This window comes from Culex quinquefasciatus, chromosome 3, assembly GCF_015732765.1.
Source record: "Culex quinquefasciatus strain JHB chromosome 3, VPISU_Cqui_1.0_pri_paternal, whole genome shotgun sequence".
In the NCBI taxonomy this organism is placed as follows: Eukaryota; Metazoa; Arthropoda; class Insecta; order Diptera; family Culicidae; genus Culex; species Culex quinquefasciatus.
Window position 1 is genome coordinate 141096796 of NC_051863.1, and position 27589 is coordinate 141124384.

At 36.5% G+C, this 27589-nt stretch overlaps 1 protein-coding gene across 2 annotated transcripts in view; it reads right to left on the reverse strand.

The window, feature by feature from the left end:
- The window catches only part of LOC6033547 (protein FAM13A), a 72027-nt gene that overhangs the window by 37354 nt on the left and 7084 nt on the right, over nucleotides 1-27589 (reverse strand). The window contains exons 1-2 of one of the 2 annotated variants that reach the window (XM_038259981.1): nucleotides 19524-19748; nucleotides 2196-3692 (exon numbers count right to left, since the gene is read on the reverse strand). The gene's annotated coding sequence lies outside the window, so the exon portion shown is untranslated. Of the gene's footprint in view, nucleotides 1-2195; nucleotides 3693-19523; nucleotides 19749-27589 lie in introns of those variants that run through there. The other variant, XM_038259980.1, reaches the window with a different exon arrangement.

Consider the following 27589-nt stretch of genomic DNA (forward strand, 5'->3'; position numbering starts at 1 on the left):
TATATGGTTTTCTCAAATTATCAAATTGTCCAAATTGACGTGTTAAAAAATATAAATGTTTGTTTTTTAGTGCACTAAAAGTGCCCCGAATATCACTTTTCTCCATAACTTAACCCTGAATTGCCACGTTCAAAAAACTGATTTTTGAAGGTTTGCACAGATGTTTTTTATAAATTTGGTCGTAGAAGGCGTAGATTACGAGATAAAATTTTGGTGTCTTGGACAAAGTTGCTTGGATTGGCGAGTCCAACAACTTTTTAGAAGACGAAAAAATTCCCAAAAATATTCCTGAAAAAATAGATTTTCAAAATCACCCTAATAGTGAACCATCATGATTTTCAACCAAACCAAAAGTTGCCCCTTTCCATTTGCAACAACTCTTCTCAAGACACCAAAGCTCCCAAACTTCACCATTTTTCGGAAAATCCATTTTCCACTTAATTTTGCGATCTGGACTACTGCGCAATTGTACGATAGATTTGGGATCATACAAAAAAACTTTTTCGTAAAATTCTGATAACTCATAAAGAATACATAAAGAATACGATACTCATAGACACAAAAAAAAGCTTTTTTGTCTGTTCTACAACTTTGTACAACATGTGTACACTCTAAACAATATCTCTGCAAAGTCACAAAAATCACGAAATTTCCAAATGAAACATTTTGCTCTAAATGAAAAATTACCTCTTTGGGTTATTGCAGATTCGAAATATACATAAAGTTTCCTAGAAAAAGACCAGTCTTTAATTTTTTTTTACAGTTGTGTATCGAACAAACATTTCCAAACTTTTTTTGATGAAAAATAAAAAAAAACGGAATTTGGAGTATGCCATCAAATGGGGCGTCCAATTTTACCTTTAAAAAAAACTTTGTCACCATACTTCTATCTCTTCACGTTTTCGAGCTAGAAATCAATATTTTTAAAATGTTGGAATCAACTTAATCATTTCAAAATGGTATAATATTGAATAAATAACCTTTTAAAAAAGTTAGTCTTGGCGGAATTTTTTTGTACATGCTACATTATTTGTTCGATATCTGGCCTATGTTTAACTGGGCGCTCGATAACTGGACTGTAGCCCACTTAAAAAGCAGACAAACGTCAAAATACCAAAACAAACCTAAAGGATCGAGGGGCCCGTAGATGCAAAAAGCAAGTTTAACAAATTGAAAACCGTATTTTAAGTTTTTTTTTAATTTCAGGTCAAAATTAAAGGAAATAAGCTCTGGAAGCAAAATCTATGCAACCATTATTGTAACATTTTGTAGAGAAAATAATATGCTTCGGTTGTCCATATTTCGTTCAGCCCAGTTAGCGAGCAGCATTCGGTAACTGGGCTACGTTCCCAGCCCAATTACCGAACAAGTACTGTATTATATGGCTCAATCATTTTGGTTTTTTGTCCTCTAAAACTTATCAAAAAGTTTCAAAAAAAAATTTGTTTTCGGATATTGAGTTTTTGTTAAAAAAAAGTTAATTAGATAATCGCTCAATTTTTTCCGCGTAATAATTTTTTTCAGAGTAGTCCTCAACAATCCTTCAAAAGATACAGATTTTCGAATATTTACATACCAATGTTGGTTATTAAAAACTAAATTTTTATTGCCACGAAAACCAATCTACAGATAATTGTTCTATATGAAAATGTAATGAATTCTAATATTTTTATATGTAACTTAGAAACTAATTTTAACTTTTCTTAGTGTAAAACTGTTAAAAAAAGCAAAAAAAAAACAGGCACTTTGAGAGCATCAAACTTCGACTTAGACCAGAATTCCGGTTTCAGCAGAACTGGTTAAAGCGGTCAATTGATGAATAACTGAATTTCTGCCATGGCCATATTGTGTTCTCCTTCGGAACTATGTAATTAGATCGAATTTGACAGATATATCAGAAATTTATATTTTTATAAAAATAAACTTTTGAATAATAAGGTAATGGGCCAGAACAATTTCTCTAAATTAAATTTTGGATCAAAACTAGATACAGCCACCCCTTCACCAATCGGCATATGGCATCCTCCGTCAAATGACCACCTCTCTTTACCACGACAATAACAACAACAACAACACCGCGCCGAGATAAATTGCAGTCTAAAAATAGCGCCGGTCACCGGCAAAACACATCAGAGTGCAAAACAAAATCAGCAACAACAAAAAAAAACTCAAAACCATTTACAAGGGGTACTCACCACACAAGCTGTAACCGTTTCCCAAACGTTTTTAGCAAATACTTCAATTTTGGGTGGAATTTTGCGCCGCAACTGCAAAAACGGCCCCCCGAACGCTTCGCGGCGAGTGGCCGCCGCGGGTACTCCGGGTTCGGGTGCTGCTTCCGAGTCGACGACGGTTTAATTTGCCGGCACTTTAAAACACACACACACGCACGACTTCGCGGTTCACCTTCACTTCGATTCGCGGTTGAATTATTAATCGGCTTCTTCTTCTTCTTTGGGGCAGCAATCAATGGAGGTGGTTGATGATGGAGAAGGTGGACGCTGTGCAACAGGGTTGTACGCACGTGTGTTGGTAGGTGTCACGTCTCGTAGATCTTTTCCTCTATTGAAAATGAAAATGAGATTTCCCTTTCCGCAAGTTGGTCAGGTGTGACGACGGTTTTGGCAGATGTTGTTACACACAGCGGCGAGTTATCGTCCGTTGCAGAGACTCGGATTTTCGCGGGTCAACAGATTGAACACACACACACACTAGTGGCGCGCGCGATGACACCTTGAAGCTCTCTCTCTCTCTCTAGCTCGCGCGATCTCTCAATATCTCAGGCCCGTCTCACAGGCGACAGTAGTGAACAAGTGAACAATGGCTCGTAATTAATTCATCGAAGTGGCATATCTCTATCTCTGCACATTTTCACGACCGGTCCCGGGACGATCTACGGCTGTTTCAGGAAGTGCGTCGACACGAGGCGGTAGTTTAGCATGGGAACCGCCTGGACTGCCCCAGATTTGAAGTGGTGCTCTTCAGCGAGTCGCGCACAGATTCGCGGAAGGACCTTCAGCAACCTCCGGGGAGATTAGCCAAACTACTACTGCTCAGGAGACTGGAGCCGACGCGAGGCAGCCTGTTGACCAATAGCTGCAAGCTTCGATGAGTAACTGCCTTCAGCTCCTCGTTCTTCACGTCCGTCGATGAATGACTGTGTCCTAGGTCAGCGATTCGGGCAGACGTTCTCGGTCTCGACTCTGCCGCGTATTACGCAGTAAATATCCAACTACTTTGGACGGTCTCCGTCCGTCTTTACGCTCACAGCAAGTAAATTCCGCGGCTTCACAAGTCAACAAAAGCTCACAGCGCGTTTTTTTTCTCTCTCTCTCTCTCTCTCTCTCTTTCGCGGAAAACTCTCCGCGCAAAATTTTCCTTTCTTCAAACAACTCTCTCCTTCTCTTGCTTTAGCTCTTCTTCAAACAACTCACTCTCCCTCTCGTTGGACGTCGGTTTTTCCGACCCGATCAATCTGACGTGGTCCGTACGTGACCGACCAACTTTCTTCACTTTAACCCTAATGTAAACACTTTCCCGACGCTCATATCGGAATTGATGGAATTGAAAAAACAAAAAAGCACAAAAAGTCGTCGAATGTCCTGCACCTCGGCTGAGGTGGGGGACCGGAAGTGGCTGCTTCTGCTTCCTTCTTCTTTGTTTTTGAGTTTCAAGCGTAGTCGTTGGAATTCCTGGAAGAAGAAGAAGAACAACATGCAGATCGTAATCAATAAATGCGCTTTTGAATATTAATATCAATTCCGCTGATGGGTAGGTTGGCGCTATAGATCGATGGATGGTTGTCAGTGCAAAGTGCATTTGAGTTGCCTACACAGTCTATTGACCAGGGAGAAGGCGGGTTAAGTGCTGGGTGACCTTGGGCGGGAAATGAACGGGAACGACACGCGGCTTCCGCGGTTCTCGCGCGAAGCGAGTGTGCGCTCAATTACACAGCGCGACAAACAGAACCAAAAAAGTATTAAACTGGGTTCAACTCTGAAGGACATTACTTGTTGGGTTCCATATAAATCATATTTTCGATTTAGCTAATATAACGTTTTTCAAGAATCAAATTAAAACAAAAAGCTCGAAAAATCCTAACGTCCCCAAATATCTCCAAACTGTGTCGTCTGACCTGCAGTGTACTCCACACATAACCATATCGATATGGTTACATATGCCCGGATGTGTCACATACAGACGGTGGTGGAACAAAAATCGATCACTAATTGACTTATTGGCGGAGGTGGCGTGTGATGCCACATGCCAAGGCGTGTCTTTGGCCGGTCGGCCGGTAGGCATTTCCGTATGGGGCAAATCGATTGTTATCTCGAGGGATGGCAGGAAAAGGAAATTGGAAAATGGAAAAAAGTTTTGAAAAATTCGGTCACATTTTATGAATTTCTAATTGAAAAGTGAATACAAAAAAAACCTCAGCTTATTATACTCAAAAATCAATCAATAAATTCAATAGTTTGAATAAAAATCCGAAAATGACGTACCGTCATCAGGTATGACATTGGGTCTGGGGTGAGATTGGGTCATACAAATTTCAGCATTTTTGTATTTTCCAATGTCACCCCTGATGACGGTGACAAACGATTTATGTCTAACATGTTTCTCCTTCTACTACCAAAATTCTATTTTTGTCCTTGTTTGGGAAGACATTTTAAGCAATTTTTTTTCTCCAAAGAACTTCTGATGTTTTATGTTTTTCTTCATTCAATTTTTATATTTTTCATGTTTCGTTTTTGTTTGTTTTAGATAGTATTAGGCTTATTATTTTATTTTCAATCATTATCTTTTGCCTTTATACATTTTCATATTTTTCTAATCATTTTTCATTTTTTTAAGTTTTTCACATGTTTTGCTTCGAAATTATACCATTATATTTTGAAGTGCATCAAAATTCGTTTAGACATAGTTTGAGAAAAAAACAGAAATTACTGCATACTTGTTGAAAAACACAACCAAAACTGTCCCCTGAAGAATAACATTTGTCAATCATCGGCAAAATCATATAAAACCAGAAAAAATCACCAAACTCCTAGTTTTCTTAAAATTTCAAAGTTCTTCCTTCATAAAATTAGTTGAAAACTGGATTTTTGACAAATTTTCACATCGAATCGAAACATCATTTTTTTTTGCAATTGCAATTTCCAGTGAAAAAGCTTAAAAAAGCAAGAGAAAATTTAAAGTGTATGAAAATACCGAATTTAAAAACATCAATGAAAAACCAGGTGAACTAGCTTTAGCAGTTTAATTTTCAAATCTAGGTTAAATCGGAGCGTTTGGTACGGTATGTCCACGCATCCCTCCTCCCCTGTAGATTCTGTGAAATGTGATCCGTTCTCAGAATCCTCTCTGCGGTGCTTGAGTGCTTGAGGCGTAATCTAATCACAAGACTTTCCAGCATGCTTTCATCGGACTGGCTGCGTTTGTGTTAGATTAGATTAGATTAGATTGGATTAATTTTCAAATCTATGTTAAAAAAATAGTTAAATAACGATACTTATATTACATACCTATAACGTATAGAAAATTTGCCTAAAATATTCTGTTATACTCAAATTTTCCTTTTGCTGAAAGCCATTGAAATAGACACATTTCCATATCACTTATTTTACTGATTTCACATCGATTTTCTAGAAAATTTTACATAATAGCACCCATATTGACCTGGGTGCTGAACAGACAGAATGCGTAACGTGATTTTCGAAAGCTCACCACTGCTCTACACTAATACAACAGCACTACAGCTGTAAACATGAACAAAGTAGAAAGCTATGTTCAAGCTGAAGCGTGACATATTTTTTGCTGATGAAGTGAATTGTTTTGAAACATTTTGGAACTGTTGATTTTTTCGATGAAAAATTAAGTGCTTCCCACTTTTTTCTTCGTATACTAATCGAAGGGCGGCCAAAAGAGGCCTTTTTTGTTATCCAAGTGATGAATAATTGTGTCAAAGGTGGGTGGAATTTCGTGAATCAGAAGAGCAACCGAATGGAAGTTCCGAGATTATGTATTTTTGATGTGCAGTGATAATATCGGAGTAAGATTATTCAATATTATTTGGCAGGTACCATTCATATTTATTGATAATTCGTCGCTAACATTTAAAAAAGCGTCATAAACATAGGTTTTGCGTGAGACATAGCGATTTTGAAATGTTAGCAACGAATCATGCCAATCTCGATTTCAACCGTCTTCTTAAGATGTTTTGACTTCGAATACCTTAATTGCTCGACGCCATCGACTTTTTTTATTCCTGACAAAATAAATTATAGATCGATCACAATACTTGCCACTTCTTGGTATTATTTTGCGAACAGTAAATTGGTTCCGCTTTGACAGTTCTAAATTGAGGCCGCTTTGCGGACAACTATTCTGCACCCAGTTTTAAGCATTCTTTAAATAGCAAATAAAACAATATCCTCAAAGACAACTGGCAATCAATTTAATCGCCGAAAAAAAAATGCCATTCTAGCACTCATCACGGGCCGTATTTAATAGTTCCGTGACTCCATAAACTGCGGCTTTCAGCACATTCGTGCGCCAAAAACTTACCCAAATTCTCCCAAATAAAACCGATTCGAGTTCGAGACAACTGTGTGTGTGTGTGTTCTTCCTTCATAAAATTAGTTGAAAACTGGATTTTTGACAAATTTTCACATCGAATCGAAACATCATTTTTTTTTTGCAATTGCAATTTCCAGTGAAAAAGCTTAAAAAAGCAAGAGAAAATTTAAAGTGTATGAAAATACCGAATTTAAAAACATCAATGAAAAACCAGGTGAACTAGCTTTAGCAGTTTAATTTTCAAATCTAGGTTAAATCGGAGCGTTTGGTACGGTATGTCCACGCATCCCTCCTCCCCTGTAGATTCTGTGAAATGTGATCCGTTCTCAGAATCCTCTCTGCGGTGCTTGAGTGCTTGAGGCGTAATCTAATCACAAGACTTTCCAGCATGCTTTCATCGGACTGGCTGCGTTTGTGTTAGATTAGATTAGATTAGATTGGATTAATTTTCAAATCTATGTTAAAAAAATAGTTAAATAACGATACTTATATTACATACCTATAACGTATAGAAAATTTGCCTAAAATTTTCTGTTATACTCAAATTTTCCTTTTGCTGAAAGCCATTGAAATAGACACATTTCCATATCACTTATTTTACTGATTTCACATCGATTTTCTAGAAAATTTTACATAATAGCACCCATATTGACCTGGGTGCTGAACAGACAGAATGCGTAACGTGATTTTCGAAAGCTCACCACTGCTCTACACTAATACAACAGCACTACAGCTGTAAACATGAACAAAGTAGAAAGCTATGTTCAAGCTGAAGCGTGACATATTTTTTGCTGATGAAGTGAATTGTTTTGAAACATTTTGGAACTGTTGATTTTTTCGATGAAAAATTAAGTGCTTCCCACTTTTTTCTTCGTATACTAATCGAAGGGCGGCCAAAAGAGGCCTTTTTGTTATCAAGTGATGAATAATTGTGTCAAAGGTGGGTGGAATTTCGTGAATCAGAAGAGCAACCGAATGGAAGTTCCGAGATTATGTATTTTTGATGTGCAGTGATAATATCGGAGTAAGATTATTCAATATTATTTGGCAGGTACCATTCATATTTATTGATAATTCGTCGCTAACATTTAAAAAAGCGTCATAAACATAGGTTTTGCGTGAGACATAGCGATTTTGAAATGTTAGCAACGAATCATGCCAATCTCGATTTCAACCGTCTTCTTAAGATGTTTTGACTTCGAATACCTTAATTGCTCGACGCCATCGACTTTTTTTATTCCTGACAAAATAAATTATAGATCGATCACAATACTTGCCACTTCTTGGTATTATTTTGCGAACAGTAAATTGGTTCCGCTTTGACAGTTCTAAATTGAGGCCGCTTTGCGGACAACTATTCTGCACCCAGTTTTAAGCATTCTTTAAATAGCAAATAAAACAATATCCTCAAAGACAACTGGCAATCAATTTAATCGCCGAAAAAAAAATGCCATTCTAGCACTCATCACGGGCCGTATTTAATAGTTCCGTGACTCCATAAACTGCGGCTTTCAGCACATTCGTGCGCCAAAAACTTACCCAAATTCTCCCAAATAAAACCGATTCGAGTTCGAGACAACTGTGTGTGTGTGTGTGGCAAATGAAGCGCCATTCGATGGGTTTTATCGGAAAACAAAACAACAACGATGCTTGGTGACGCTGACGACGAAATGCACACAAAACGACAGATTTGATATCGTTTTTTTTTTTTGCTTGCTTTTTAAGCTGTTTGTTTGTCGCTTCACCAAATACTGTTTGTCCTTTTGTCGCACGCGATTATTTATAACATTGTTTATGTCGATTCGATTGCTCGCTTTATGGAAATTTGTGTCCATGGGACACGTGCTTTATCAACAGACCATTTCTTGATTTTTTCTTTTTTTGTTAAATTTCGTTAAATTGATTTATTTGCCAATTCGGAACAGATGCTATCGCGCCCACGATGCATTTCGATGCATGAATTTGTAGGCCAAACTGGCTAAATTTTCCACCGTCGAAGGATTTCTTTTTCCCCCTCACAACCCGACTCTCTCTCGAATGGCTGCTGTGTAAAACGACCAGGCAGAAGTTTAAATGTCACCGCCGGCAAGAATCATAAATTTCAATCCTCTTTGTGAAACCGGTTCAGTGGTGCACCGTGTTTCGAGGACTACAGGCCGGATCGGACCGGCCTTTTGGACAAGACAAGGGGGTACAAAGTGTGGCATACAGGCATGAAAGTGAACGAATATTGCCGTTTTTGATTGGGCGCTTCCAAAGGGACAGGCGGAGCTTTACGGACTCTTTTAACAAACCTAGAAATTTTTTCTAACTTTTCACTTGAATTTTAGTACAAATTTGAAACTACATACAATCGAAACATTTTATTAAATAGTTTGTGCAACTCGATGCAAAAAGAAACAAATCTGGACGAGTCATAAATTCATTAATTGTGGTTTACCGAGGAGGAATTTGCATGAATAAGGCGAGTTTTCAACGATTTTTTCTACTTTTTATATGCTGTTTCAAAATAGTATGAAAAATTGAACTTTTTAGCACTTAAATGAGTGCTAAAATGAACTTCACTTATGTTGAGTATTGAAAAGTAGGCCGTTACGTCATGCTAAAAAGACTGGAAAGGTGAACAGTTTCACAAAGGAATTCCAAAAAAGTTTATTCGAGTACCTGCTAGCTGTTTAACCCTAAATTTCCCAACAAACTCATTCAACGGTATGAATGTCGTTGTACAATCAAGAGTATCTGCCCCGGATGAAGATGCCACCCATTTTTCAATGAATAAATTTCAAGTGGTGTGTTTCTTCCTCCTACCAACCACCCGCCACTTTCTTCAACCCAACCCCCCTTCCTCATTTCTTTATTTTGATCGCACGATCCAGACTTGGTCGGTTGGTTTGGGGCACGTCGTCGTCGTGCGAATGTAAATTCAATTGATACTGTGTGTTGTCAATTTATTTCAATTCTGACGGGGTGAACCTTAAACGCGCTCAATTAGAGGCAATTTTAAGCAAGTTCTATTTTGGTGCCACCCGATTGGTGACCGGACCAAGTTGATGGCGAAGAAGGGTTAGAGTCCTGTTATGAATCTTTTTGGAAAATATTTCCAAACTGATAAAACGTTGGAAATCAATGCATTTAGTGCAGTTTTTAATCGATTAAGCTTCTTTTAACATTTTCATGTTATGACTTGATTTTTGAAGTTTTGGAATTAAAACAAATTGGGCATCTTACCCTTCAAAGGGTTGTTGATGTTCATTACACTGTTGAAAGCTTTTGATCACGAACACAATACGAAACATTGAATAAAATGCCAACGTCTGTAGCTCTGAGTGACCTAAAGCAAGAGAAAGAGAGATTCTGAGTGCGAATTTTTCACAAACTTTCGGATAAAGCAAAATCCAACAAAATGCCACAAAGAAGAACCCGAAACGCACCCAGAACGAGAAACAATCTCGTGCGATGGCGTCATATTTCAATTTTTAATGAGTAAACAAGTTTGTTCTTTTTCTTTGCCATTTTGGTTGTTGCCGTGTATACTTTCGGACACGAGACGTCTCGCGAGCCTGTTTGCCAAAAAAGAAAGAGGCTTGGGCAACCAGCTGAATGAAGAAAAAAAAACAGAATAAAATAAACAAGATTGCGCAAATAACTCAAAAGCATGTGACGGGGTTAGCGAGAGCACACAAAAAGTCCTTTTTATTTGTATGGTATTGTTCAGAAAAAAATTAACTTTGATTAAGGCTACCAACGTCTTGCTGAGCAAAAATCCGTAAACTTTGCCGATGTGATACCATGGTATAACAAAAAATGTCAAAGAATTATTTAGATAAATTTGAAATCTGAGAATTAAACATATAAAAATGTGTCGTTTTTACAGCTTACAAACAAATGTTCACAGGTTTCCACAAGCTTTAGAAAACCTTTGGATTTTTATTGGGTAAGGAATTTAAAAAAAAAATAATTCATGATAAACTATAAACTGAAGAAAACCCGGAAATCTATCCCTTTGAAATCAAACCGACAGTTAAATAAAAATGACTAGTTAGCAAAAGTTTTGGCAAAATCAAAAATGCAATTATTTTTTTTTTAAGTTGTTAAAATTCCGTACAAATCCGTATTTTGTGGAAAATTATTTACAAAAATTCCGAAGAGGGTCGAAAATTCTTACGGTAAGGAAAAAATCCGCACAGTTGATAGCCGTGAAATGTTATGAAAGTATATCAGAATCTGCATGAAAACTGTCCTCATGCATTTTTTGCGATATAGGGGTATGACATTTTTGCCCGCTACCGACAATTATCGACATTACCGACGGCTTTTTGGTTGTATTTAACAAAAAAAAACCTTAACAGAACGAGGATTGAACCACCAACTTCTTGGTTATTGATCCGACACGATACCACCGCGCCATGGACGCTTGATGAAATGTGAGTGAAAGGGCACCAACATATTTTTCTCTTTGGAGTGTTGCTCGGGGACGGGCCAGCTTTATATGTGTTGGTGAGAACTGCAGATCGCTGAAATGTTTACACGCGGGCAAAAATGATCTACGGGCTTGCTGCAAAAAATGTTATAAAATGTGACATTTTCTGCAGCAAATCCACTGTTGCAGATTTTGAGATATATTTTTCCTTTGGGTGTACCTTTGATTGAGAATTTCTCAGTGAGTTGATTGTGAACATCGTTTCTAAATTAACGTTAAATTTTTATGAACTAAAATTAGACATCGGATTTGTCAAAAAGCAAAATCGTGACACGAAAATTTGACAGTGTACTCCTTTTATATATTTTATATTTTACCTCAATTTATTCAGAAAATGTAAAACAACACAAAAAGATATTGAAACTCTTTACAATTTACTCACTTTTGATGTAATACCTACTCCTGCTGTTTATTCGACCGTGTCAATAAATTTTTAGGTTAGGTTTTGGCTTTCGGTCTGTTTGGGGAATCAAAAACTTGTATGTTCTCTTCATCCGACGTTTCGACCCGTTTTGGGCCTTTTTCAAGGAATCTAGGGGTAGATTTATTGGGTAAGGCACAAAAACATAAAAAAATGTACACTTATGCTAGGCTTACCGAAATGGGAGTGTTTGTCGTTAGGAGATGCTCCGTCAAGCACAGAACTGTCTGGTAGCGGGGTAATCTGTAGTTTCAGAAAACAAATAAATATTTCTAAATCTACAAATATTTTTCTCTCCGAGAATGTCTGGACACAAATCAAATGTAAAACAACTACAAGAACTGAAAGCGAAGGGATACACAAACACAGACGCAGAGATCAGCTGGGCAAAAGAGAAGTCGGCGTTGACGAGTCACGTAGCAGCTATGGACCACTCGTTCGGGATCGACTCCGTACGAATTGTAGATCGGTCAATGAAGGGGGCCAATCTACCGATCCTGGAGAGTTGCCACATTAAAAACACACAACATACTGTCAACAAGCGGACAGACACGGATAATCTGCATGCTGCATATGCCGGGATTTTGAACGAGATTAAGAACATATACACAAGGAAGAAAAACCAAAACAAAATAAATAAAAACAATAACAGTAGGGACAACACACACACTAACACATAATGCCAACACCTTAACACACTCACACACTAGAATGAGTTTTATTGCCATAGTTTGCGCGCCAATGGTAGAAAGTGTGTCGAATTTATCCGTGCCCCAAAAATTCTCGCGTTTCGTGTGGAAACGAACCCGTATGACGAGCGAATACCGGATAGCGGCCAGTTTCGCTGAAACGTGAGTGCACGGAGAGAAAAATATTTGTAGATTTAGAAATATTTATTTGTTTTCTGAAACTACAGATTACCCCGCTACCAGACAGTTCTGTGCTTGACGGAGCATCCCCTAACGACAAACACTCCCATTTCGGTAAGCCTAGCATAAGTGTAAATTTTTTTATGTTTTTGTGCCTTACCCAATAAATCTACCCCTAGATTCCTTGAAAAAGGCCCAAAACGGGTCGAAACGTCGGATGAAGAGAACATACAAGTGTTTTGATTCCCCAAACAGACCGAAAGCCAAAACCTAACCTAAAAATGTAATACCTACTACACTTTTTTTCTAATCTAATCAAATCAGACCCTAGCGCAGCCAATCTTTCGAAGGGATCCTGGAGAGTACCTTAGGTTAGATGACGCCTAGCACTCTTCTGCCGTTTTACGGCGATATGATGTATACGCCATCGAGGTGATTTTGCTGTAGACACGATTTTCTGTTTTTGTTCATTTTTTCAATTTAAAATGACTAATTTAAGGTCTGCTCTGTAGAAACTGTTGAAAAGTACAATAAAAATGTGGCCCCTACAAAATTTCTTGTTTTTTCCTATTCTCTACGATTTTAAACCACAAACATCATTTGGCCGAAAAAATAGCAATAAAAAATCACTACTTTTACTTCCCAATGATGTATGTATACATTGCTTGATCAAAGCTGGCTACTAGGCTGGCTATATTTTTTGTGCCAGCTATTTTGACAGCTGAGCGGATCCCTTAATGCATTGTCCACGTGGATACTTGAAGGGGGGGAGGGTATTAGGGAGCGTTCTTTTATTACGTAACGCAGTTGAGGGGATGGGGGGTTGGAGGCCGTGTTACGCTCCATACAAATTTTTGAAAATTTGTATGGATATTTTGTTACTAGTCTCGGGTTACTAGGGGTCTAAAATCCGTTTTTTGCGTTACGTAATAAAAGAACGCTCCCTTAGCGATTGTCTACGCTCTTTAAACACATTTTTTGCATGAACAATTGTCCACAAGGGAGGTGGGTGGGTTTAGAATTTTCAAAAAAGTATCTACGTGGATGTGGATAAGGTGTCATCCATTAAGTACGTCACATTAAAATCAGCCAAAATTTACTCCACCCCCCTTTGTCACGACTTCCCTATGCTTTTAACACGCAATGTCACGCTTACTCAAAACCCCCCTCTTCCCACAGAACGTGACGTATTTTATGGATGACGCCTATTGGACGTCCCCTAAGAATTAAATCGAAATAATGTAATAAAATATTGCCAAGTCTTGATTTGGTCTCAAAACCTTAAATCAACATTCAAACAGAATTGAATTTGACGTCTAGCAATTCTCAATGTATACATACATCATGATGAGTAAAATTGGCGTATACATCATTGTTTGTTTGCTTAATAAAATGGGCCCCAGAGCAGTTTTTTGAAAAAAATCTTTCGTCAGGAGGTAGCTTTTAAGATTCTTTATCAGACTGTACAATAAAATTGAAAATGTCCAAAATGGCGTATACATCATATCGCCGTAAAACGGCAGTCTTCTTGTCATTTATTAACATTTGTAGTGCGTCATTGCATTAGAATGCATTGAAACATCACAAGCGTTAAAGCGGCCAGGCCTACTGCGCAAAGCCGTATCGCAGAGATGATTCGTAATTGGGTTGAGTTTGAGCACTGAGTGTTCGAACAACAACACAATTCTGAATCGACAGGGGAGGAAGAAGCGTGGGGACACACCACCATACGCTCCGAGATTTGGTTGTATTCGTTGGGAGCACCATGCTAAGAAGGTTTGGTACTCCGGGACCCTCTGGGATGGGACATTGTATTTCCCCGAATGCCCTGGACACTATTTGCCGAGGTTATAGCGCCATAACTCGCTCTCTGTAACAGTATTCCTAATTCCAGTCTACGCCCACCAAGTCGTCATGGCCTAGTGGTTAGCATGTTTGCATACCAATCCAAAGGACGGAGGATCGAACCCCGCCTCGAGCGACTTTGATTTTCCGTTCATATTCATCATCTCAAATTTATGTGTTCTTAACTTTCTCGTTGGGAGCAGATGGGAATCGAACCCAGAACCATTCGCTTACAAAGCGAACACCGTAACCAGTCAGCCACGGCCGCTCCCTAATACCTATTACACTTTTTTTACAGAAAAACTTTCTACAAGCACCGATGTAATACAGTCCAGACTTGATTATCCATAGCCTTGATTATACGAATTTTCAATTATTTGAAGTTTCAATTTTCCGAACTTCGATTACACAGTAAAATATGAAATGGTAATATAACATCTGGGAATGTTGTCAGATTTTGTGTCAAATAATGTGCAATTTAACATCAACATTTTTCCTATGTTTTTTTTTTAAATTTTACTTTTTTACACATTTAGGTAACATTTAACAAAGAAGAGGTTCAACTATCCGAATTTCAACCGTCCAACATTTTTTAACTGTGTAGTCAAATTTGAGTTCATTTTATTAAAAAATCCTTTTTTTCACCGCAATTTTGATTTGTTGCCAGGTTGTCAGTTGGAAATTGACAGTTTCTAAACTAACCATCATCTGTTTCTGTTCCAGTTTTTGGCAGATTTTTTTATTTATAGCCAATTTTGAATTAAATTTCTAACAAATTGGACGTGTTAATCACAATGTTCATAGGCTGTATTTTAAAAGTCAAAATGCTAATAAAAGTATCCATAGTTTTTAAACAAAATTGTTACCAACAACCCCTCTCCCACCTGCTGAAATTTTGCATGCCAGATTTTTCCAGATTTTTTTTTTTGGCGCAAGGCAAGATTTTTAAAATTTTGCCGTTTTGTCATTCTGGCACGCACGTATACTGCTAACATTTTTGATTATTACTCGGGACTGCGGTAACTAAACTCAGCCAAATCTCGAGACATTGCAGTTAATTTTCAACCAAACAAAACGTGGTTGTAGTTGTTTACATTGTGTTTATTGAAGGCAGTGTTGTAAATGAGTGATAGAAAAAAAAAACTATCATTTGATGATTCCTGCACCAAAACATCAGAGAGTATAGCGACCGTCGCTACAGCTTGTGAGATCTCTTCCTGTATCGCGTGATTCCCATTCTCTTCCTATCCACTCTCCGAAGATTCTTTTGTTTTCTCAGCAAACCTCAATGAAAGAACGCGAGAAGGTGATTTGCGTTGGATTTTTTTTTTGTGGTGACTTGTTTTTGGCTACGCTCTGTTGAGAGGGGATGGTTGTGAATAAGGACATGAGAGAAAAAGAGAATGTCACATGGGAATCTCGCGAGTGAAAGTTTGATATTTGTATAACCCTGAACGAAGGTCAACTATAAAAGCGACATTTTGATTCACTATAGAGGCATCATGCGACAAATCGATTGCACATATAAACTAAACAGAAAATCTGCATCAATCAACTGGTCCACAGCCATCAATGGAATTTCATGCCCTTCGAGATATGCCCGTCATCGTAAACAACCTAGTTGGGCGGGAGGATTGTTTACGATAACGGACGCTTCTCACGCCCATTGATCGCTTCTTATCGAGCCTAATGTGTGAAGTGGTCCGTTGTTTACGGAAACTATATCTAAAATTTAGAAGTTGGTTTTGTTTACATAAACAATTCAGAACGTTTGATTAGGGTCGTTTGGAATGCTGGGACAGGAAGTTGAAGTCAGCAGTTTTTAAGGAGAAATCGATCAGTGTCCAATGTCTACCACTTTCTGCCTGTCAAAGACATTTAAAAATAGATCGTACTCCAATTGGAGTACATCGTCTATTATGTCTTTCACCATAATTAATTGGAGTGCATCCCAAAAGGAGACAACGGGCTACTTCGGCTGGAAAATTTAGGCCATGGTATTTCCGAAGATGCAGAATACGTCATCGTCATTTCAATTTCCACCGCAGTGGGGAAAAGTTGAAAGGGGGAGAATGTCAATTTTCAACCCACTCCGTGCAGTTTTTCGCTCCTTTTTTCCAATGGAAGAGCGACAAAAATGGGCCATTTCTCCTACATACTTGTCATTATGCCGGCATGATTATTCCCTTCCCTTGAGTGTTTGTTGACGACATGGGCTGGAGCAAAAGCACACATACAACCCCACACCCTTGAGGATGGCAAGAGAACTGTGACGCTGGCGCAGAACGAAAAAAAGGGGCCTACGTGACGGAAGTCGCGACGCGACGATGTTCTGCTCGGTTCCGCAAGTATAGTATCCAGAGCTAGTCACTATTCACGTTCACTCACAAAGTAGTTGAAGGATGCTTATGCCGTAGGAATAAAAGGGAGCGAAATTCGTGCGGGTGATGTCGGATGAATTTGAAAAAAATTAGAGTTGAAATCTGTTCAAATTCAATCTTTTATCCAAAAAAATATGTGATTCATGTTCTGATTTATTACGCATTGTTGTCTCTTGTTCGCAGAAAATTATTTTTCTCAGCTTTGATTTTTTAAATTGCTGTAAAAATTCCACATATTTGCTAATTGAGCAAACTCCTAAGATTATCATGATTGTGCTATCTTGTCACCATTCATTTTAATCAGATTGAGCTAAAGACGCTATTTAACTAGTGCGTCCATTCCGGGATTTCCAAATTCCAGAATCCCAGGATTTTTTTATATTTTTTCCCGGTGTTCCCTATATTGGAAAAGAAATATTTATTTGGTTAAAAAAATCCGATTTCGATTTTCAAGCAACAAAATTTTTGTTAGATCATCATAAATTTGTTTTTTTAGGTAAAATTGTTGAAATTTAAGTGTGCATATCCGTAAATTTTCAAAGCAAAAGTGGCCGACAGCTATAAAGTCAACTTCGTATTTAAAATGCGTATACAGTGCCATCCCTTCTTGGCAACACGACGTGGTTTTTATGTTGCCAAAATCGGGAAATAATAAAAAGTTTTTTTTATAGAAAAAACTACTATCATTTTTGAGAAAACCATCATTAAACATCGATTACCCTTCATAATGACGGGTGTGTTTTAAGGGAACGTTCATAAATGACGAAATGAACGAAATAAATTATTTTTTGACATCGGAAAAAACTAATTGATTTATTACAAAAGATATTTATTGCATTCAATATAATTAAAAATATTATTATTAATTGGGTGTTGCCATGCCAAGAAAAAAATAAGAAATTTTTACCAAAATCGGGTGTTGCCTAAAACGGAATGTATTTTATTCGAAAATAAATTTTCATGTTTTACCGGCATCTGGGGCGAACAGAACAAATGTAACGGATGTAGACAATTGTTGAAGAAATATTTTTTACACAATTTTATGTTAGTTGATTTCGGTTAGGCCATTGCAAATATTTTCCAAGTTTATGTCAACCAATGTAAGTTTATGTGTTTTAAAATAGGGGAAATTTTCTTATGTTTGGCAGGTTAAATATTTGGTCCTATGTCTGTACAATTTCGCGAATATTAAATAGTTAGAAAAAATATTGAGCAAAATTTTTTAGAGAAACCTGTTTGCTTACTTCCTGTTGAGCTATTTGTTACTTAATCTTGGTTGAAAATGATTTTTATAGCTGTAATTGATCGTTAATGTGCTGATAGGCCAACTTTAGATGACAGATTGAATTACATCAACGTACGGTATGGTAGAAGCAAAACATTATAATTCGAGATGACCCATGGGAGATTTATACATAGAAAGAAGTACCTTTTCGATCAAGAATATGTTCGATACAAAGTATTCTATCGATGAAATTTGGGTTCTTCAGAAAAAAATGAGTTTTTTCATACTAATGGAGACGTTTGGTACAAAATTTAAATTTAAAAATTACGAAAAATATTTTTATTTTAATAATGTTTATAGTAGGGGAACAGCATCTAACTCCAGCGTGCCTCTAATGTTGCCATATCAGCACTTTGACATTCATTTACAGCTCGTAAAAAGCGTTTTCAACTGAAAGCGAGTGATAAATCGCTTAATAGGAAGTGAGCAAGCAAGTTTCTATCACCAGTCAATTAGAGATATAGAGTATTTATTAGGATGTATCATTTTTGCGGACATTTCAGGGCATCATCCCCTAGGTGTACTGAACCCAAATTCCAAATATGAGCTTGATTGGATGAAGTTTTCAGCGGCGGTATTATAAATTCAATAACGTTTTTAATAGTTGACGAACCTTTTCACACTCTTCGGCAAAGTTGTTCCCTGGAACACAATCTATGAGCTCGTGAGGTTTTTGAAAAAACGCACCGATTTACGGGTTAAATCCCATTTAAACTTTAAAGTCAAAGCGCCAGGTCCTGTCGCAAACCAATCAAGCTCAGTTCACCTAGCGGATAATGCCCTGAAATGCCCGCAAAATTCGACCATTTTGTTGCATCATAGTATTTATTCCAATCTGAGGCTGTATTTATCTTACATTATCAAATAATGAACACAATTCAAACAAAATGAAAAGCTACTTGTTGTTCTAAAATAATTAAAACGATTTTATGATTGTACATCTGAAAACGAAAACATTGAAGTCTTGAACAACATTATTTTAAATTAATTTTCATTTAATATCCACTATTTATTTCAATCAAAACCATAATGCCTCATTACTCTTCAAACTTGATTTTAAATATTTGATTTTTTTACATTTGCTGCCGAAAACAACCAAGCGTCTCCTCTTCCCTTCCTGCAAATCCATCCTTTATAATCAAAAGGCTTCAGGCTCAATTTCACAGAAACGTCGCGTACGACGCAAAACGTGTACATAACGCGTAGTAGTAAAGCGCGTGCAATCAAAGCTCCATTCACACGCAATTTATTGATTTTTGAACTCATATCCTGTGGCTTATTTTTTGGCCGCTCCACACCTTCTCTCTTCGGCTCCCTTGATATGGTAAGGTTTATCTATGAGCAGCAAGATTGGAAAATTGTGAAATAGTTTTTTTTCCTCTAAACTACATTACTTTATAATTATCATGGGTTTGTAATAGTTTTCATACAAAGATTAAAAAATAATGTATAAAAATTGGTAAGAAATATTTTTTACTTATGTTTAAACACAACATTTTTTTTCTTTTTTGCACATTTCCAATCAAAATTTGCACCACGTTTGTTTTCTAAACAATCAGCAAACTTTTAATTGGATCAAAAATAAATTAATTAATTTACACGGCTCATCCTTCTCCACCCACCAACCAACTGTGTATATCCTTGTACAGGTTGAAAAATTTACCTCCTCACTAATCTATCCACTAATCAGCCATCACCAGCTTAGTACGTTCCACAAACTACGTCAACACTACCCGAATGACACAGCACAACAAAAGCTTCGGCTCGTACCATCAATATTTGATTTTAATAACTTGATTGCTTATTAATCATCACCGCTTTTTTTCCCTCTAGCTTCAAATTCCGCTCCACGGGGTCTCCACGGACGACGCGATTAGAGTGAGGCTCGATTTTGCCCCAAAATTTTCCCCGAAACATCTCGTTTTCCTCTCTCTCAGCTTTTCACTACCGCGCTCTCTCTCTCTTTTTCTCTTTAGCCCACGGACACATTTGGGTGCAACTGAACTCAAACGAGCCTTCTCGAAGCGCTTCTCGGAGAGCTTTTGGCATCGGGCCAACAATAGCAGCGCCACAAGAGAAGAGACCATCCTCTGTCATAAGGAAGAGGAAAAAAAAAAGGTCCTTGACGGAAAAGCTTTTGCGCTGCTGTGCGATGGGTTTCACAATGGTTTTGTGTTCACACAATGTTTTTTTTTTTTGCTCAGATTCGCTGGAACGATGCCGAGCAGGGTTTCCAAATTTTGGATTTGTTTTTTTATTGAAATCTACTCATAAATATTTTCAAACTACTTTCTGAAGTGTATCATTCGAAAATGCTAGGGTGTTATGTTAAACATGACCAATATGAAAAACATGCAAGCAAATATGTCAACACATTTAGATTTTTTACAGAATTCGGTAAGGTTTACCGAATTTTTAACTGCTGAACAGTTCGGTAAACTGAAAATTACCTGATTCGATAAAAACTTACCGAAAATCGGAAATGAAGTTCATTTTTGTTCATCGTACAATCAAAATTCGGTAATATTTTGTTTATTTTGATAGATGGTTTACCGATCTAAACTTTACCGATTTTTCAACTACTGAATTCGGTAAAAAAATCTAAGTGTGTAAGTTCTTTAATATTTCGCAATTTTTTTAAAGTAGCCTAACATAACTGAAATAATGTATACATAATTTTTGTCGGTAAACCATCTGTCAAAATGAACAAAATTTTACCGAATTTCGGTTGTACGACGGATGAACAATAATGAACTTCATTACCGAATTTCGGTCAGTTTTTCAGTTTACCGAACTGTTCAGCAGTTGAAAATTCGGTAAACTTTACCGTATTCGGTAAAAAAACTAATTATGTATGAAATATTATTTTTCTTTTTGTGTTGATCTGTTGTCCCTCCCAACATTAAACAATTTTGAAAAACTTAAAACTGACCTATTTGATACATAAATAAACGTTTTTCTATGAATTACAATAATAATAAAAAACAATGTCTAACATGATAGCTGACGCTACAATAGTTCTCGTAATCAGGATTAAGTGGCTTAATACAAAAACAGAAGAAAAAAAAACATTATAGCTGAGTAACATCGTTCAAGTTTCTGTTTTTTTTTTTTTGTATTCAGAATAAAATTCCACTTTTTTCAATTAAACTTTTCTAAAAGTAGAAAATCAGTTCACAATTTTGTTTTTCTTATAACTTATTACAGTTTTGGAGTTCCTTTTAACTTAGTTTTACAATCTAATTCATGTTGATGTGATTAGATACTCCAACAAAGAAGTTGGCAAGAGAAGGGATATGTACTTTTAAAAATACCTTCGAAATTTGTAAAAAAAATTAAAGAAATAGAAAATAAGTTGAGCAGTTCTCTAGGATTTCTAGGATTTCGGTATGCCCAAAGAAGCCATTTTGCATCATTAGTTTGTCCATATAATTTTCCATACAAATTTGGCAGCTGTCCATACAAAAATGATGTATGAAAATTCAAAAATGTGTATCTTTTGCAAGAATTTTTTGATCGATTTGGTGTCTTCGGCAAAGTTGTAGGTATGGATACGGACTACACTGTCAAAAAATAATACACGGTAAAATAAATTTGGTGATTTTTTTATTTAATTTTTAATCACTAAAACTTGATTTACAAAAAAACACTTTTTTTATTTTTTGATATGTTTTAGAGGACATAAAATGCCAACTTTTCAGAAATTTCCAGGTTGTGCAAAAAATCATTGACCGAGTTATGATTTTTTTAATCAATACTGATTTTTTCAAAAAATCGAAATTTTGGTCGCAAAATTTTTTCAACTTAATTTTTCGATGTAAACTCGAATTTGCAATCAAAAAGTACTCTAGTGAAATTTTGATAAAGTGCACCGTTTTCAAGTTATAGCCATTTTTATGTAACTTTTTTCAAAATAGTCGCAGTTTTTCATTTTTTAAAATAAGTGCACATGTTTGCCCACTTTTGAAAAAAATATTTTTGAAAAGCTGAGAAAATTTTCTATATTTTGCTTTTCCGGACTTTGTTGATACGACCTTTAGTTGCTGAGATATTGCAATGCAATGGTTTAAAAACAGGAAAATTGATGTTTTCTAATTCTCATCCAAACAGCCCAATTTTCAATGTCGATATCTCAGCAACTAATGGTCCGATTTTCAATGTCAAACATTTGTGAAATTTTCCGATCTTTTCGAAAACAATATTTTCAAAATTTTCAAATCAAGACTAACATTTCAAAAGGGCCAAACATTCAATATTACGCCCTTTTAAAATGTTAGTCTTGATTTCAAAATTTTTAAAATATTGTTTTCGAAAGGATCGGAAAATTTCACAAATGTTTCATATTTTAACATCGAAAATCGGACCTATAGTTGCTGAGATATCGACATTGAAAAATGGTGGGCTGTTTGGATGAGAATTAGAAAACATCAATTTTCCTGTTTTTAAACCATTGCATTGCAATATCTCAGCAACTAAAGGTCGTATCAACAAAGTCCAAAGAAGCAAAATATAGAGAAATTTCTCAGCTTTTCAAAAATATTTTTTTCAAAAGTGTGCAAACATGTGCACTAATTTCAAAAAATGAAAAACTGCGACTATTTTGAAAAAAGTTACATAAAAATGGCTATAACTTGAAAACGGTGCACTTTATCAAAATTTCACTAGAGTACTTTTTGATTGCAAATTCGAGTTTACATCAAAAAATTAAGTTGAAAAAATTTTGCGACCAAAATTTCGATTTTTTGAAAAAATCAGTATTGATTAAAAAAAATCATAACTCGGTCAATGATTTTTTGCACAACCTGGAAATTTCTGAAAATTTGGCATTTTATGTCCTCTAAAACATATCAAAAAATAAAAATAGTGTTTTTTTTTGTAAATCATGTTTTAGTGGGTCTCGTGGCGCAGGGGTAGCGGCTTCGGCTGCCGATCCCGATGATGCTATGAGACGCGGGTTCGATTCCCGCCTTATCCACTGAGCTTCTATCGGATGGTGAAGTAAAACGTCGGTCCCGGTTTCTCCTGTCTCGTCAGAGGCACTGGAGCAGAAATCCCACGTTAGGGGAAGGCCATGCCCCGGGGGGCGTAGTGCCAATAGTTTAGTTTCGTTTTCGTTTTAGTGATTAAAAGTTAAATAAAAAAAATCACCAAATTTTTTTTACCGTGTATTATTTTTTTACAGTGTAGTCCATATCCATACCTACAACTTTGCCGAAGACACCAAATCGATCAAAAAATTCCTTCAAAAGATACACATTTTTGAATTTTCATACATCATTTTTGTATGGACAGCTGCCAAATTTGTATGGAAAATTATATGGACAAACTAATGATGCAAAATGGCTTCTTTGGGCATACCGAAGGCACCAAAAAAGTTTCAGTCAGATTAAAAAATACAAAAAATAAAATTGAAGAAAAATGACCGATTTCGTAGAGAATTGCTCAGTTCCACTTTTTATGTCCTTTAATTGTAACTTTTACAAAACACCCTAAGTGAAATGTAAACAAATTAACGAGTTCTGTTTTTCAAAGGCAGCATTTTCCATCATTTTTTTTTAAGAAAAAGTTATGATAATTTAAAGAGTTCAAACGTAGCTGACCAAAACAGAAAAAAATAAAAAAAAATCTAGAGTTTTTTGCAAAAGTTTCAAAATTTTATGTTTGTTTTATTGGGTGTTTCCAAAACTGCCTTGAGTCAGGAATATTAAAAACCAACCAGAAAACAAAAAAAAAAAGTTTAATAGGCCTTTAAAAAAAAACTCCAGGAATACATTTCAAGTCTGGAACAATATTTGAAAAGGGCGCATAACCATTTTGACAGCTCCAAACAGCGTGCAACTATTTAACAAAACACGCATTGTTGTTTTGTAGCTGGTGGTCGAAGAAATAGCTTAGCATTGAGTTCGAACTGTAAAAATGCTTTTACGCACTTTTTTGTTTGTTGCTGTAGAAGTTAATCAAAGGGAGGGGGGGGGGGGGTCTGATATTTCAAAAAAGTGTCCATGAGGTTTATGGATGATCCCTTAACCAAAAGAAGAAAACATGTTTATTTCCAATCCTAATAATTTCCATTTAAGATCAGAATTTGATTTGATTAAACATAGCAGAAGTTTCTATTTAAACATCAATTTTAAAAAAATGCACCAAAACAAAGAAAAGTGAATAACATAAATAATAAATAGCCTTCACCAGTCAGCTTTATGCTGGATACAATATTTAAAACATAATAGTTTAATAATAATTCTGTTTCAGCAACAATTATTAATTCGCTGAACTTTTAGCAAATTTCTGTAAATTATTGCCATTGCCAATGTTTATCAGTATTTGAAAAAAAAACTATATGTTGTTTTCAGAAATTCAATAGCTGCCAAGCTTGAAATAAATCAAAATTAAAAAAAAAAAGTCAAAAAAGGTTTAAAAAAAATCTAAAAAAATGGCAAAATAACTTTGCATAGAAGTCATATCCACCTGCAAATGAAAATAAATCTGAAGAAATCGAAAGTTTTGGCACCCACTTTTCCATCCTGGTAACAACCTTTCCACCTTCCCCCAGGTCAACACATCTTGTCGTGTAAAACTCCCAAGACCAACAACTGCTGATGACGCCGATGATAAAGGATATATTTACGCAGCCAGCCAGCCCAGTCCAGTCGAAGGATATTCTCAGGGCCGTCGTCGTCATCGTCGTCTCGTCCGTAATTTTTCTCCCAGAATCAACAACGATGCGATATTTGTACAAGAATAGGAACCCAAGGACCACCGACTCGACTTGGCCAGACGCGAGGAAACTTACACCTCAAGGATATTACAGCATTACAAAGAGAGAGAAAGAGCGACAAAACGAGAGAAAGGATCGTGGGAAAAAGGATTCCACACACACACACACTTGTTCGCCCACCCAAATTCCAAGTCGTCGTCCCCTTCCACCCCACGTGTGTGTCCTGAAGGTCCCAAAAGCTTTGGAAAAGCATGAATGTGATGAGCTGGTTTTTTGGATTGTTTAATCGATAAAGTCGGGGCATGCGCGAACCCAACTCTTCAAATTTCGTCAACCTCTTCCATTTTTCTCCGTCGTCGTCGTCGTCGTCGGGGGAGCGGATTGAGAATGTAGGAGATCCTCCTTTTGGGTTTAGTCGAGAGTGGTTCTACCACACCGACTGGCACGGACAAGCTCCGGAATTTGCTGCTCGAGCACGTTCAAAACAATTCCCCGTACGTGATGCGGCAGGCTTGATGGGCTTTAGAGTTTCGCTGGCGGAGAGCTTCACGCAGGGATAGACATTTTTGTGTGGGAGATGATGCTGATGATCGCATTTTTTCTTCAGTATAGCTACTAGTAATACTTGAAAGATTGTGAAGACGAAATGACGTAAAAAGGCTATGAATATTTTATATATTGAAAAGTTATTTAAGATATTGAGAAGTTGAAGATTTTATTTGTTTATGAACTTTAACCAAATTGATTTGAACATTTTTTATCTTGCATTGAGCCTATCATGATGACAAGAATTGTCTTTCTGAAATAGAAAATATTTTCAGAATTTGAACATCAATCCTAACATTTAAAAAAGCCAAACAATTCGTTGAAGTCTATTGAGAAATAAGATGTAAATTTAGAATACTGAAAAAGGCATATTAAAAAAGTTACACGATTTTTTTACATTGGAAATCGGATTAATAGTTTTCAAGATATAAATAATTGAAAAAAAAGTTGGTGAAACTCAGAAAAAATAATTATCAATCTTTGGAAGGCCATATTTAAGCAACCCAAGGTCAGATGAACACTGTTCTAAAAAGAAAATTGTAAAAAAAATCTTATCCAATAGACATTAGGGACCATCCATAAACCACGTGGACACTTTTTTGGGAATCTGTTACCCCCCCCCCCCTTTTTTTGTATGGATCGTGGACATCGTCATACCCCCCCCCCCTGAAGTGTCCACGTGGTTTATGGATGGTCTCTTATGACAAATATTGATTGTATTTTCCATACATACACTAATTTTCGGAACATACAGCAGTCTTACCCCAGTAAAGATGACAAACTGAGTTTATTTTTAGAAAGCAGTGTTGTAAATGAGTGATAGAAAAACCTATCATTTGATAATTACTGCACCAAAGCATCATAGGGTAAAGCGACCGTCACTATAGCTAGTTAGATCTCTGCATTTATCTTATGATTACCAGCAAGAACATTCTCTTCCGATCACTAGGGTACGGTAGTCTTCAATGAGACACTTTTGGTTTTTAACTATCAACGATTTTTGTATTTTTTTCATCAGCATGTTTTAATGAGCTTTTTGTTGCATTTTCTTTCTTTTAATGTGTTCTAACATTGACCAAAATATGAGATCGATCCGACCTCTACAGCCAGAGCTATCCAACTGTCTCATTGTAGACGCACTTGGCAGGAACAATGAGACAGGTGGGGAACAATGAGACACTTTACGAAAATCAATACTTTTCTAGTAAAACATCTTTTTTTTGTATTGTTCCATTGCAGGTGACTTACCTTGAACATTTTAAAGCAATTTTGCCAACTTGAAGCTTTCATTAACAAAAGTTATACTAAAAAGTATTTAAATTTAGTAAAATCCATTTATTTATACCATATAACTTTATATGTTTGGCTAAATGAAGTCAAAACTCAATAAATATGCCAAAAATCACTTCCGATTCATGTTTTGAAGGATTTCCCTATATTTTGAAAAGTTTAATGAAGAAAAATCAAAGTGTCTCATTGTTACCCATAGGCTGAAAAGAGTGGGGAACAATGAGACAGCCCTGGATTCTGGGCATATTCTTAATTTTGGTCAATTCTAATGAAAGGACATTGTAGCCCAACTCATGCCCTATGAAATGACGAAAGAAGTTTGGAGAAATTTTAGTTTTTGTATTTTTGGCAGAATATAAGCGAAAATGTAATTTTCAGTCATAATTTACTTTTACACCCCAAAATCAAACATTTATGAATAACTTTGCAAGGGAGCGTCCATAACCAAAGCCACTATTATGGCAGACGTGTATCCAGTAGATACACCTTTCCCCAAAATATGAGCCTGATTGGTTGAAACTACGACTTGTGAGAGCCATTTTATCATTGTTCCCCGTGTCTCATTGATGACTACTCTACCCTACATCTCTTTTTCTCGTTCACTCACACTCGCCGAAGATTCTCTTGTTTTCTCAGAAGAACGCAATAAGAGAATGCGAGAGGATGATTGTGAACTGACCACGAATCACGTCTCGTTAACCGGCGTTGGCAAATTTTATTTTGTGGTGGCCTCCGTAGCTCCGCTTTGATGATGGGGGATGAATAAGGGAATGAGAGAGATAACGAGAATGTCACACAGGATTGTGTAAACACGAGATAGAGACTGACAATTCTTGGTACTGAGAATCTCACAACGGAAAGAAGAGCAATGAAAGTTGGGAGATGAGATTTCGGAAATAATAACTGTAGTCCGTGAGAACTGAAAGTCTGATACTTTTACAACCCGGTTATAGTGTAATTACTTATTTTTCTTCTAAAAAGTCATGATTAGAGTTAGTGATTTTCCACGCTCCATACAAAAAAGTCCACGGGGGGAAAGGGGGTTTAAAATTCCAACAAAAATTTCACGTGGTTTGTGGATGCTCCCTTCCGGGAAATCGAGAAAAGTAACTAGCCGTAACAATGACTTACACTTTACACTTGGAAAAGATCATGTTGGACTTTGTTATATATTT